Source organism: Mustela lutreola, chromosome 3 (genome assembly GCF_030435805.1).
Source record: "Mustela lutreola isolate mMusLut2 chromosome 3, mMusLut2.pri, whole genome shotgun sequence".
Classification (NCBI taxonomy): Eukaryota; Metazoa; Chordata; class Mammalia; order Carnivora; family Mustelidae; genus Mustela; species Mustela lutreola.
The window spans coordinates 202,077,304-202,089,716 of NC_081292.1; the positions used below are offsets into that span (position 1 = coordinate 202,077,304).

At 43.3% G+C, this 12,413-nt stretch overlaps 1 protein-coding gene across 7 annotated transcripts in view; it reads left to right on the forward strand.

Moving 5' to 3' along the window:
• Positions 1-12,413, forward strand: part of ANKRD44 (ankyrin repeat domain 44) — a 318,146-nt gene that overhangs the window by 116,406 nt on the left and 189,327 nt on the right. The gene's annotated exons all lie outside the window — the stretch shown is intronic.

A 12,413-nucleotide genomic window follows, 5' to 3' on the forward strand; every position in this document is an offset into this window, starting at 1 on the left:
TGGCTTTTCCTGCTCAGGCCCTCTTAGCCGTTCTCCACCGTAGCCCTCTTTGGTATCTGGTGAAAGCTCTGGACGGGTGCTCAGAATTCTGTTTTTTGAGTCCACAAAGTAAAATACATATGCTTACAGTGCAAATCAGGCATATATAAATACAGGTATCAAAATATGAAATACCAAATTTGTGATATAATCACATCTGCTTGCTTCTCCATTAGCACATTTAAATAGTAAGATGTGGCAGTAGATCTAATAATGAGCGTCATTTCAGACTGGTGATGGGCATGATCGGTATTTTGTGTTCTCTGTGACCACCCTAGTGTGGTGTGAACATACCTGTGATTTCTGCTGGGGACTGAGTGACACTTACCAGTGACACTCATGAGACTGGTTGCCTGCCTTCGTGATGGAAGGAAATGTAAAATTTCCATCGGAAATTAGTAAAAATAAAGAGGTCCTATTTTTGCCTCCAGAACCTTTGCCTTACAGCAGGGGTTGACAGACTATGGTCTGGCACTGGTTTTTGCCAGTGAAGAATGGTTTTCATTTGTTAAATGTCTGGGGGGAAAAAAAAACGAGAAGAGGAATAATATTTTGTGATATGTACAAATTACACGACATTCAGATTTCAATGCCAATAAATGAAATCCCGTTGGCACTCGACCGTGACTGTTTTCCCGCCACAACAGCAGAGTTGAGTAGAGATTAATGACAGAGATTGTATGTGGCCCAGGAAGGCAAAAATATTTATTACCTTTAGAGGGAAAGTTTGCTGACCTCTGTCCTGGAGGATCCATGAACCTAGGACCAGTGGGTGAGCGTGGCCTCCTGTGTGTAACCGAAATCATACGTAACACACGTGTGATTGTGGACATGTGTATCTTCTGTGAACAAGTAAAGGCATTTCATCGTATTCTTAAAGGGGTGTGTGGTCACGAGAAGGTTAAGAACCCCCGGATCAGGAAGTTCTTGAAATAAACAAATCGGCGATGAGGAAAAGTGAAAAGAGTTAGTCAATAATTTACCCTTTTAATAGTTTCCTCGACCCAGATTGAACAAGCAATTCTATGCAGTACACACTAGTAACTCTTGTAGTGTTAAGTCGGTTACCTTAATGCCGGAGTCCATGGGGGAGAGGTGCTGCCTTTGAAGTCTCCAGGGTTCGCTGGGAACAGCAGAGAGAGTCAAACAGAAGAAGGGCTTGGCCCCAGGGATGTGACTTGTGTCAGAGGTGGGGTCTCTCTCCGCTCTGCCGAAGGCTTTATTCTGCAGGGGCAGAATAGAGGCTGGTGTGGCTTTTGGAAAAAGCTTTTGGCAGCCTCTCCCCGGTTGGCACTGAAACAGCTGGGTGGCGTTTCAGGATGTTTGTGCAAAGGAAGCACAGATGAGGAAGCCGGGCTCTGGAGGAGGCAGTGGGGTGTTTGTCCAGAGCCCGTGGGGCGCGACCCGGACTGCGGAGAGGAGCTGAGGCAGGCCTGCTGGCTGCCCAGGTGTCCTGCTGTCCCTGCCATTCGCCGGCCTGTTTGGTGGCTGTGGCCCAAGTCCAGGCGAGCCCGAGGCAAAGCTTCAGTTACTGTCTTCTCCTGACGATGATGGGCAAACAGCACTTTTGTTCAGTCAAACATGCCGGGAAAGATGTCACTGTCCCCTGAAGGGCCTTTAGTTCTCCTTAGGAAGGTTACAAGTGGTTGCTGCCTGGTACAGGTTGGGAAAGCTTAACTTTAGTAGTGACCTCGCTGTATCACTGAGCCTGCTAGGTCAACTGCAGTAGCACGTAGACCTGGATGCCGGTTGCTCAAACATGGGAGAAGCTTGGTTCTCTTGTGACCAGACTGGAGACGTGGCTCTTTTCCACATGGGGTCCCAGGTATCAATACGTAGCTTCTAGCCCAGGGGTTCATCTTCAGTCCAGCCGGCCGGAAGGGGAAGAAGGAGCATGGACGATCTCAGGAGGACTTTTATGGGTCATCTTGGGAGTGGCACAGTCACTTGTGCACACAACCCGATGCCCAGAACTTTGTTCCATGCCGCATCTGATTGCAGGGGGTTGTGAAATTAATACAGCTGTGTTCCCAGAGACTGGAGAACATGAATAGTTAGCAACTTTGGCCACACCAAGTTTTGGTACTACAGAATTTTAGGGAATTCAAGTGATAACACTTACTTATCTTTTAAGACTCATTTAAGAGTAATTTACTCATTTAAGAATAATTTACAGAATTTGGGCCTAGTGCTGGGTGCTAGGGATATAGCGGTGAGAAGATTGCTCTCACCCCCACGGCGCTCACGAGAGGGCAGAGAATCAACAGTGAGAAATCATACTGGCCGCCATTTTGAAAGGGAAAATGCAGGCCCTGTTGAGGCGCAGGTTAATCATGAGGGGCTGAGGAAGCCGTGTGCACACTGACCCCTCGGGGGCCGTTGTGGGGTTTGGTGTGTGGGCTTTCGGATGGGTCAGTGTGGGTGGGGGCTGGGGGAGGAAGAGCATTACAGGAAGGAAAGCTCAACTTCCTCCTGGTGCTGGTGTGGCTCCCCGGGGGCCCAGAGCCTTCTTCCGCTCTCTCCTCCCGTCTTCATAGCCCCCTTCTCCTTCCCTCAGGTGAGTGTAAAGAAGCTCATTGGACCCCCTGCTCGCTAGCAGGTCTGTTGGAGTCAGTGAGCTGTTCTCTTGATGTCATGCTTTGCTTCTGTCCACACGTCTTTGGATCAGTAGTGCCGACTGTCGCTGGGGGCGGCTTAGGCAATGTGGGGAAAGCGACCGTTGGCCCAGGGCGTCTGGAGATGGAGGACGAATAAGGATTAGGACCCAGGCCTGGAGCTTCCCTTCAGGAGGGAGGAGAGGCCACTCACCAGAACATTTCAATGTCAAGGAAGGGAAACAAGTAACGGCGCGGCTCCTGTTAACGGGAGGACACGATGCGGCTTCCTCCCTTCTCACCCTTTGCTTTCTTTCTTTACCTGGATTTATTTTTCTGATTTGTCCTAGGTTCTGATTTTTTTTTTCTTTCTTTTTTTCTTCCCCACCTTCCTGTGTCTTTCGATCACCTTCGATGAAGTGATCCTGATACAGGAAGTGATCTCCTTCACCTTCGCCTCCCTGTGTTTTTCCGACTTCATTCCCCGCTGGCAGCATTCATGAACTGTGTGTCAACCAAACGAAGTTTTCAACCCATTGATACTGATGTTTTTTCTCATTTCTCCACTGTTCCCACCCCATCTGCCCTTTCAGACCGATTCTTTCCTCCATTCTTGTTTCCTTTCTGCTGCTCTTCTGCCGCCTCCCTGCCCAGCCAGAGAAACCTACTTCCGCTCTCACCTCCCAGAACTCGTTGAGTCTCACCAGACCCTTCACTGGAGCTGGTTACTTCTGAGAGACTGTGCGCTGGATGACGGGGTGGCTGTGGTTTTCATTCTCTCCTGCTCTGTGGCCCAGTCCAGTCTTCACAGCACATGTGGAGCGAATGACCAAACCTTGCTTCATTACTCATGATGAGCAGTTTGTGGTGGCCCACGTTCTGTTTCTGCCAATGAGCACCCATTATCCACTAGAGTCCGGATTGGTTAGTGTCCCTCAGGTCTCCGTTATAAGACTGAAAGTTCTCTTCGTAAGCCTGAAAATCTGTAGTTGGATTTGAGGAGCCAGTGAACAATCAGGAAGGGCACCGAGTCTTCCTGTGGTTTCTCTGGCTGGCGGCATGCCCGGGCCTGGAAATGTGGGAAGACAGTTGTATACGCTGAGAAATCCATTTAAACTGATCTACACGTGGTCGACAACTAGAAAGATTTTAGGAGGCTCTATGAGACTAACAAGTTGAGCTCGAGGTGGAGTATCTGAGTTCAAAATGAATTCTGAAAACCAAAATTTGAACTCAGTAAAGTCATTTTTGGGATTATGCTATGAGAACATGACACCAACAGACAGTTGTACAGTGCCATACTGGAATGGGGACAGAGATAATTAGGGCCCGTCACTGGGGAGTGGTGAAGACAGGGAGGGGACCATTCCGTGTGAGAAGGGGTTGAAAAACTAGTGATGTTTTAGACCTGGGAAGGACGAGAGAACTACCTCAAATAGTTCAATGTTGTCAGGTTCAATGGAACTAGACTTACCGTTATGTCAGTGGCTGTAAGCTACAGATAATATTTCCAGCTCAAAATAGAAGAAATAACTTAATGGACAGGGATCTATACAAAGAAGTAATGAGCTGACTTGACCAGTAAGATACTCCCTGGAAGACCACTAGACTGGCGGAGCTGAAGGAGACGGATCGTAGCACGTGGTCTACTCTCCTATCTTGCGCCCTGGCCCAAATGGTTTATGACAGGTTTTTTTTCTCCGAGTCTTAAAAGAGCAAAATTTCTTTTTAGGACAGCACTATTAAATTGGTGTTGGCTTTTTTTTTTTTTTTTAAGATTTTATTTATTTATTCGACAGAGAGAGATCACAAGTAGGCAGAGAGGAAGGCAGAGAGAGAGGAGGAAGCAGGCTCCCTGCTGAGCAGAGAGCCCGATGCGGGACTCGATCCCAGGACCCTGAGATCATGACCTGAGCCAAAGGCAGCAGCTTAACCCACTGAGCCACCCAGGCGCCCTGGAGTTGGCTTTTGAATAAAATACCTCCTTCCCATGCCTGGACTAGGTGATGTTTAAGGTCTTTTAACAACTATGAAGGAAGGACTACAACTCCAAGATTTATAAGCCTCACATGATAGCATATACCCATGGTATTTGTTTCTTTTTTAAAGTATCATTTTATGAATACACACACACACACACCCATTCTCATACCAAAGAATATCAATAATAATTTGTTGGTATCTTCTAATACCCGGTGTATATTCAATTTTATTTTGTCCCTATAGCTTTAAACACTTTTTTTTCTGTATAGTTGGGCTGTCCCCAAGTTTATTATTTTACTCCATCTAGTTTTTACAACAAAATGATTTTGTCAAGCTGTTAATGTACATTATTTTCCCTAAAAGGATTTGGCCCAAGTATATTGGTGGATCTTGCTTACTCTCTCCAATCCCAAGATGGGAAGTGAGGATATGTGAATATAACAGAATAAATCTCGAGGTGAAAGCTAAGCTTACATTGGTAAACAACTCATAGTGAAAAAAGGGGAGACAGCCATTAAAGCTTTAATTTTTAGCTCTAAGCATCAGTTTGGGTGATAGTGGCCTGCTAGTCCCAAGATCCAAGTGAGAACTGTCCCAACATGGTAAGAGTTTCCCAGCATGGTAAGAGTTTCCTAAAAATAAATAAGACAAATTACCAATAGTACACTTGTAATTTGTACTGTGTGTGTGTGTGTGTGTGTGTATGGAGGAGTATTGTACTATTTCTTTATATGAAAATGATCACCACAAGTCTAGTTAACATCCTTCACCTCATGTAGTTACAAATTTTTTTTTTTGTTGTCATGAGAACTTTTAAGATCTATTCTCTTAGCAACTCTCAATTACGTAATACAGTATCGTTAACTGCAGTCACCATCCTGGACACTATAACCCCATTACTTATTTTATAACTGGAAGTTTGCACTATTTTTTTTATTTAAAGATTTTATTAACGTATTTGAGAGAGTTGAGAGAGAGGGAGAGAGAGAGCATGAGCAGGGAAGGAGGCAGAGGGAGAAGCAGACTCCCCCCACTGAGCAGGGAGCCTGATGCGGGGCTCAATCCCTGAACCCAGAGATCCTGACCTGAACCAAGGGCAGACACTTAAAGACTGAGCCACGCAGGCGCCCCTAGCACAGCCTTTTACGCTTCTAGATTTTTGTGTTTTCTGTCACTTCCATATATCTTACTTGATTAAAAAAAAATTTTTTTTAAAGAAAGAATTGATAATAAGGATAAAAACCCGAGGTGTTTTGTTAGCCTAGAGATCTGGGTACTTTCTAAATTAGACCCAAATCAGGAGCTGCTGGGAACCAGGAAACCGCAGGCCGGAGTGGCAAACCCCCGTCCCACCACAGACAGAAGCTTGCTGATCCGGTCCTCTCTCCCTGAGTGCTGCTCTGCAGGAAGACAGGCTCGGGGTGGCCCAGACTTCTTACAATTTTAAGAGAAAAATACAGGAAATCTCTAAATTGTTAAATGTTGGTTCCAAAAAGTGATCCAACATTGTTGAGGCCAAAGAAAATACATCTGTGGGCCAAATCTGGCCAGCAGGCCACCGTTTTGCTAACCGTGGGTGAGATCAGCAAACGCTCCTCGGCGAAGGTTTCTCTGGCCACCTGGATCTGGAAATCGAAAGCGTGGAGCCAGCGGGCGGGAGTTCTGGAGGGAGCAGTGGCCTGCGTTTTTCAGATGTTGACAGCACCTCTGGCTCAGTAGCCTGTGGGGCTGGTGGTGCCTTCGTGGTCAGGGAGGGTGCTTTTGTCCTGAGGCTAGGTGCCTCTCACTCAGCACATGCCTGACAACACTGTCACAGCCCCTGCTCCTTGTTGGACCAGTGCCCGGGATGTGGGGCTGTGGTTTGGGAGCCATGACCTGGGTCCTGTAGAAAATGATTCACGAACTCCAGATGGCAGCAAGCAGGCTGCCGTGATGTGGCTTCGTGGCCATTTAAAATTGTGAGGGCAGATCTGGTTAGCGTCACTCCTCATGACCCTGCAGGGGTTGCCCGACAGCGCGAGGCCCCACTTCTCCAGCGCTGGCCTTGGAGGTACAAGAGCCGTCCTCCGTGAATGGTACCCCGCGCAAGGGTGTACGACGTGTACCATCCAGGCGGCAGAGGTGGTGTCTGCAACTCTGGAAACACTCCAGGTGCCATGCTGGGGCCCTTAGTATTCCTTTGCTGAACATTGTTACAGCACAAAGAAAAATCTTGCAATTAAAAGATGTATATTGTAAATAGCTTGAGAATGTGAACCTCTCTAGGATAAAGGGTTATGGCTCTCTGCCCCCCTGCCCCATGTTACCTATGACATTTGAGGGGAGGATGCCAATATGAATAAATGAGCTGTATTTCTCTTAGATTGAGAAGATTCAGTGGTTTGAAATGAATGGACACATTCAGTGCCGTTGGATTTAGGGAGGAGGACTTCGGTTCGGGGAAACTTGACAGTATCTTCTCAACTTCAGTATTTAGAGGAATAGACACATGAGAAGACTCTTGAAAAAGAAAGTCAGCGAAGGGAGAGTTTCACAAAAATCTATTAAAACAAATTACAAAAGTATAGCAATTAAAGCAGCGTGTTACTGGCACAGGAATAGACAACTGAATTAGTGGAGTGCAGACTCCAGAATTAGACCCAAGTGTATATGAGCAGATGGTATAAAACAAAGGAAGCTTTGGAAACCACAGGGATGACGTGGGTTACTTAATAAAGGGTGTCGAGACAAATGGCTAATAAGAAGCTGAACCCTTCCCTAACTTCTTACACCAAGATAAATCTAGAGGTAGAAAATAAAAAGATGAAAGTAGTGGAATAAAAGAAGGGGGAAATATTTTTTTCCAGTTCTGGTGTGAGGAAGGGCTTTCTAAGAAAATGCAAAGATAAAAACCAAGATGGAAAATGTGGATACATTTGAATACATAAAAACTGTGAGCGTCTATATATTAAATCATCACCAAAAACAAGATTAAAGGAGAAATCAGAGAGGTACAGTATCTGTGAAAAGCATTCATATCCCTAATATATATAAAACTCTCACAAATTATTTAGAGAGAGATAAACACCTCACTAGAGAAGTGGGGAAGGAAGTACAGAGGACAGTCATCAAAATAAAAATGCAGATAACCAGAAACTAATATGAAAGGGTGTCCGATCTCAACTTCACCCAAAACCCTAGAGTTCAAATAAAACAGCCCAGTAGTGCCCATCAGAGAAGCAAGGGGGAGAGTAAGATCACAGGGGGGTGTATTTGAAGGGACACTCTGAGGACCTTTTGGAGAAAGTTTAATTTGTACTCACCTCTGGAGGGTTTGGCGGTCTGTATCCACTTTGGCTCTGTAGACACTCTCTGACACAGCAACACAACTCCTTGGAGCATACCCTAAGAGAAATCACTGGACAGCAATATAATATAAATTTTAGATATAAATATTATATATGGTATACATAGTATATAATACATGTGTTTATATATTACATATATGTATGTATATATGTATCATATATTATATATGTGTATATGTATTATATATTATGTATAATAATGTATATGTGTATAATAATATATATGTGTTGCTTTGTAGTTTATAATAACAAGAAATTGGAAATTACCAGTACTTACTTTCTTTTTTTTTTTTTTTTTAATTTATTTGACAGACAGAGATCACAAGTAGGCAGAGAGGCAGGCAGAGAGAGAGGAGAAAGCAGGCTCCCTGCTAAGCAGAGAGCCCGATGTGGGGCTCGATTCTAGGACCCTGGGATCATGACCTGAGCTGAAGGCAGAGGCTTTAACCCACTGAGCCACCCAGGCGCCCCTGGAAATTACCAGTACTTTATTTCTTAACAACACTTCAGTGCATATATATGTGGGAATATTATGCTATTTTTTTTTTTTTTTAAGATTTTATTTATTGGGGCACCTGGGTGGCTCAGTGGGTTAGGCCTCTGCCTTCAGCTCAGGTCATGATCTCAGGGTCTTGGGATAGAGCCCCGCATAGGGCTCTCTGCTCAGCAGGGAGCCTGTTTCCTCCTCTCTGCCTGCCTCTCTGCCTACTTGTGATCTTTGTCTGTCAAATAAATAAACTTAAAAAAAAAAGATTTTATTTATTTATTTGAGAGAGAGACAGTGAGAGAGAGCATGAGAGGGGAGAAGGTCAGAGGGAGAAGCAGACTCCCCATGGAGCTGGGAGCCCAATGTGGGGCTCGATCTCACGACTCCAGGATCATGATCTGAGCCAAAGGCGGTGGCTTAACCAACTGAGCCACCCAGGTGCCCCTATTATGCTATCTTGAAAAAGGGTAGTTTATGTCAAGTTTTACTTATTACATATATTTATTGATATGTAAGATCTTTAAGGTATTTTTATTAATGAAATAGCCAGTTGTTCAAACAGAGTCTATCATGCATATATAAATATAAGGAGGGCTTTGGAAGAATATTCTCCAAAAGTTTAATTATAGTTGAACCTGGGTAGTAGGGTTTTTGCTTTTGTGTTTATTCCTTCATGTGTTACTGATATTTTTTGCACCCACCATGTGTTATATTGATAAATGGGAAAAACAAATACATTTATAATACATCCATGCACGCACACACACACACACACACACACACACACACACGAGAGCCTACAAACCATCTTCCGAACTTTCTCGTATTTCATATAGGGATATGACTTGTTAGTGCCCTTATCCTGTTGTCGGTTTGTGTTCGTGTTGAGCGTCCCTCCGCAGCAGGTGCTCATTAGGCACAGTGACAGGCCGAGAGCTGTTCCCACCTCACGGTCCATTACGTGGGCCTTTCCTCTGGTGTTACGTGGAGCCCGAGGAACGGTGGTAGGAGCTGTTGTCCCTTCAGGAGTGTTCCTTTCTTCTACCATCAGGTTTCCCCCTTTTGGAGGAATTTCAGGGAGGACCCCCTCTTTGGCTATTGAAGACAGAAAATGTATGAGATTCCAGACGGCAGTGTCGTAAAAGTGCATGTCTTTTCACTTAACTATATGAACAACATTTCATTTCATAAACTCTGGAAAAATATTTTTTGAAATTGAAATATAGTCAACATATGACATGGTGTTAGTTTAAGGTATACAACATAATGATTCAGTCTTTGTATACATCGCCACAATAAGTCTCAGAAACATCTGTTGCCATACACAGTAATAAAATATTTTTCCCCTAACAATGAGAAGTTGTAAGATCTACTCTCCTAGCAACTTTCAAATATGCAATACGGTAGTATTAGCTATAGTCACTGTGCTCTACATTATATCTCCATGGTTTATTTATTTTGTAATTGGAAGTTTGTATGTTTTGACCCTCTTCACCTGTTTTTTCTACCCTCCCCCGCTGCCCACCCCACCCCCAACTCCTGCCCCAGTCAACCACCAGTCTGTTCTCTGTATCTACGAGCTCGGTTTAGTTCTGTTCTGTTTTTGATTCCACATATAAGTGAGATCATATAGTATTTGTCTTTCTCTGTCTGACTTATTTCACTTACCATAATGTTCTTAAGGTCCATCCCTATTGTTGCAAATGGCAAGGTTTTGTTCCTTTTTTTATGGTTAAATAATTTTCCGTTGCATATATGTGCACAACATTTTCTTTGTTCGCTCATCCATCAATGGACATTTGGTTTGTATTCATATCTTGGCTATTGTAAATAAGGCTGTAATGATCATGGGGTGCATTGTCTTTTTGAGTTACTGTTTTTGTTTTCATGGAATAAATACCCAGAAGTAAAATTGCTGAATCATATGATAGTTTTATTTTTATCTTTTTGAGGAACCTATGAACTATTTTCCATAGTGGCTGTAACAATTTGCATTCCTACCGACAGTGCATGAGGGTTCCCCTTTCTCCACATCCTCGCCAACTCTTGCTGTTTCTTATCTTTTTGATAATCACCATTCCGACAGGTGGGATGTGATTTCTCACTGTGGTTTTGATTTACATTTCCCCGATGATGAGTGATGTTGAGCACCTTTTCATGTTCCTGTTTGCCGTTTGTATGTCTTCCTTGGAGAAATACCTATTCAGATCCCCTGCCCATTTTTAGATTAGACTGGGGTTTTTTGCTCCTGGATTTTGTGAGTTCTTTATGTATTTTATGTATTAACCCCTTAACCAGATACATGATTTGCAAATATTTTCTCCCATTAAGTAAGTTGCCTTTTCTTTTTTCTATTTTTTTATTATCATGCTCAATTAGCCAGCGTATCATTAGTTTTTGATGTAGTGTTCAAACGATTCATTGGTTGTGTATAACTGTGTAACACCCATTACTCATCACCATCACGTGTTTTTTTTTAATGATTTCTTTTGTTGTGCAGATGGTCTGAAGTTTGACATAGATCTGCTTGTTTATTTTTGCTTTTGTTGCATTTGCTTTTGGTGTCGGATTTAAAAAATCATTGCCAAAGCCAATGTCAAGTAGCTTACCACTTACTTTTCCTTCTAGGATTTGTATGGCTCAGATCTTACATTTAAGTCTTTATTCCGAGTTCATTTTTTTGTGTGTGGGGCAAGATATGGTCCAGTTTCATTCTTTTGCTTGCACTCATCCAGTTTCCCCAACACATTTATTGAAGAGTCTGTCCTTTTGCCATTGTATATTCGTGGCTTCATCCTTGTAAATTAATTGACCATATATATGTGGGTTTACTTCTGGGCTCTCTCTTTTGTTCCTTTAATCTATGTGCCTGTTTTTTAGGCCAATACCATACTGTTTTGAATAATATAGCTCTTTAGAATGATTTGAAATCGGGGAGTCTGAAACCTTCAGCTTTGTTCTTCTTTCTTGAGATTGTGTTGGCTATGCAGGCTCAAAAAATAATTTTTGACCCCTTAGCTTCAGTTAGGATAAAAATTGAGTACAAATTTCCAGACACGTCTTGATTTTCTTTATTTTCTCATTTCTTTTTCATTGAGAATATACTTGTAGTCAGAAAATTTTGGTAAAGCTTTGCAGAAAAGAGGTAACTCATATTTTAAAAATGAATTAGCCAGAGATGATCACATACTCAGATTTTTCTTAAAAGACAGGCTTAAATTAAAAGGATATAAGGTGTATTTTAGTTTGATTAGCAGTACTGGCCCTGATTTTTACCAAGGGTATATTACTTTCTGTTTCAAGTGTTAAATAACCATATAATTATGACAGCCAGAGGACTTTCCCGTTGTAGTTTTACAGGCGTATTATTATTACAACCGACTTTAAAAGAAAAGAAAGAAATACAAAGAGCTTAAATGTAGATGTTACTCAGTGAGGGTAGAAGCCTGGAGCAGGAGGGTGGGACTTCTCCTCCGGGAGGTTGTGTGGCCGGTTACAGTCAACATCGCTTGCCAGTTTTCTGTGTAAAAGGATGTCCCTGGCAGTTGGTCTAGGACGGTCACGAGTCCTTGCTGTCTACTTTCCGAAGTCATCGGGAGGTAATACAGGCTGCCTCCTCCTTCCCCGTTAGTCTCCTTCCTCAACTCCTCCCTGGCTGTCCCTACCCACACGCGCACAGACTCGCTTTCTGATACAACCCTGCCACAACCAAACCTGGGATGTCCCTGCTTCGTGTATTTTATCTGTTGGCACATAATCTGTATCAGTCACACCAAAATGCAACTACAATGGAGGGAAAAGAACACGGGGCTAAGCTCAGAGCCAGAAGCCTCTTCATCTACTCTGACCTCACTTTTCTGTCTGTACAATGGCCACCATAACACACTTTTTAAATGGTTATAGCTCAGGAGATGAAATGGTGGATGTATGTCTGTTAGGATTAGATTTGGCTGCATTTGACAA